Here is a 2,935-nt window from a genome sequence, read left to right as displayed (position 1 = left end):
ACAGGGAAAAAGATTGCCCCGATTCATGGAGATGTGAGTGTGCACATCTTAAAGAGTCTATCGATAAAATTAAAAAATGTATAACAGAAAAAAATAAACATTTAACAAAAGAACAATTGAATGAACTTATCTGGAATTTTTTATTTATTTGTTCAGAAGAGAGTGGGCTAGAACAAGATTGATAGCATATTATGTTTAATTTCAGATTGGAGATGGATTCAATTTCATTTGATAAGAACTATTTTTCAAATAAAATCGATGAAAAATATAGATGTTGCTATTTCGAACTTATTGAGAAAACAATATTAGAATTGAATAATTTCGGAAAAGAAGGACTAACGTTTGAGGAATATTTAACATTTATAAAACCTGGTAAAAGTGAAGAACAGAAATCAGAACATATAAGCGTATGTTATATTATAAATAAGAATATAGTTGATAGACATCGAAGATGTGAATTAAGGGAAATTCCTGAATTTTGCTATTGTAATTCATTAGGTTGGTTGAATATTCAAATGTATTATCTCATTGATGATAGGTTAACAGATGAAAACATTGATAGTGTGAGATTTACATTTGAAATTATGAAAATGTGTGGCGAATCAGCAATGTTGTACAAACTATAACTTTAACTTTTTTACAGAAATTATAATGAACTCGTTAATTGAGGAGAGAATAAAACTATTAGATACTAAAAGCTTTGAATGTGAAAATTAATTGTAATACTTGTAGAGGTTTAAGGAATAAATGTATTAGTTGTAAGTTATGAATAAATAAATGCAAAATTATTATAACTATTGACAAAAGTTTGAAAAATAAAGACGATATTGTACAAATTTTTGATTATTGCATACCATATTTAATGAATGTGAACTATATACTTGAATTATGTAAAGAATTATCAAAAATAAATGCTGTATAATGTTTCTCATTCTATGTTGATTTATTGAATTAAACCAAGCTACTCTAGTTGTAAAGCTATGTGTAAGCTAGAATAATATATGAAGCCGGTTTAGTCTGATTAAGTACACATATAAAATTGATTGAACAGTAGTAAGGAAGTCTTCATACTAACAACATATAATATTATGGTAGAAGAGAAAGATATTTCAAAAAATAAAAAAAATAAATAAAAATGGATTAGCTATTGTCGACTTTGATGAATTGGTTATTAGTTCTTGTTCCGCCACACCATGTATCAGGTTGAATGTGCAAAAATCTGTTTGAGCCCTTATGATGATAAGAGATACATTGGTGAGAATGGTGTTGATACTCTCCCTTTTGGACATTATAGAGTGCCCACAACACTCTAACTGATTGCTCAGTATGTTCCATGACAATCATCCAACACCACTGATTTGACTGTTGTAAATATCATGGATATTATTAGATCTAAGCTAGCTGTAGAGCTTCATAGCGTGCCGCGTGTGAACTATCCCACTCGCAAATATGAGTTGAAAAGTGAAAAAGACTTGCTTCAAGCCGACCTTATTGAGATGACAAGTTTATCGCGTTTTAATAAGGGTTATAAATATATCTTAGCTGTTATTAATTGTTTTTCAAAATTTGCATATTGTGTACCATTAAAAGACAAGGCAAGCCAATCTGTATTCAACGCTCTCGAACCAATTATTTCTAAAAATAAGGGAGTTAAGCTGTTCCAAACAGATCAGGGAACAGAATTCTTTAATTCAAAAGTTAAAGCGTTATTAGATAGATATAGTATTAAACATTACCATGTTTTTAGCGATAAGAAAGCCTCCATAGTTGAAAGGTTTAAAAGAACACTTAAAGCAAAAATTTATAGATATTTAACTGAACATGGAACCAAAAACTGGATATCGCAACTAGACAGTTTAGTTCGTGATTATAATGCAACAACGCATTCATCCATTAGAATGAAACCTAAAGATGTGGGGAAGAAAGATCGTAATCATGTTTTAATGTCTTTGAATTCTGCATTCAATAGACGATATAAATTGAAAAATTCAAAACCGAAATTCAAGCTAGGAGATGTTGTACGAATCTCAAAGAAAAGGCTTCTTTTCGATAAATCTTACAACATAAACTGGAGCGCAGAGTATTTTGTAATTCATTCTATATTTCCTTCTAAACCTATAACCTACTCACTGAGAGATCTAAACGGAGAAGTAATTAGTGGTAGGTTTTATGCAGAAGAAATTAAAAAAACACAATTAAACGAATCGGAGAGACAAGTGTATTTGATTGAAAAACTATTAAAACGTGATAAAAAAGGATTGCTAGTGAAATGGATTGGGTTTTCAACGCCTAGTTATATTAGTAAAGATCAACTATTAGATGAAAAATAATCTTTTGTAATCTATTGTAAATATCATGTACATTTATTGTAAATAATCTATTGTAAATACATTCCATTCAGTGTAAATATCATGATGTACATTCGTTGAAAATATAATAGAAGTATTGTTATCAAACATTGCTTTTCATTTCAATCTGAAGTTTCGTAATTTGCTAAGGCTCAAGCAACAGATGCATTCTCGTGAAGAGGGTGCGGGAAAGAGAGGGTCAGTTGAAGTGAGAAACTTCTATCAGTGGGAGGGAGCGAGCGAGCATCTGTCGAGCCATGTGGTGGCTCACCCTCCTCCCTGATAACTTATCAGTTCCTTATCAGATCACGTTCTGTACGTTTGTAATCATGAGTCAAATACCAATTGTTAACTTTGATAAATTAATTACAGATAAAGAAAAGCCTGCATTTTGTAAAAATGGAGACTTACTTCCTCATAATGCAAGAATGTTAATTATTTCTCCCAGTGCTGGAGGAAAAACAAATCTCTTATTTAAATTAGTATTTGCTGAAAATGGCTTAAGATTTAAGCACATTTACTTATTTAGCAAGAGCTTATATCAACCAAAATATGTTTTTCTCAGGAAGGTATTTGCAGGTTTGAAA

This window comes from Nilaparvata lugens, chromosome 5, assembly GCF_014356525.2.
Source record: "Nilaparvata lugens isolate BPH chromosome 5, ASM1435652v1, whole genome shotgun sequence".
NCBI classification, from domain to species: Eukaryota; Metazoa; Arthropoda; class Insecta; order Hemiptera; family Delphacidae; genus Nilaparvata; species Nilaparvata lugens.
The sequence above is the reverse complement of the archived record's forward strand: the minus strand, read 5'-3'. Positions refer to the sequence as shown.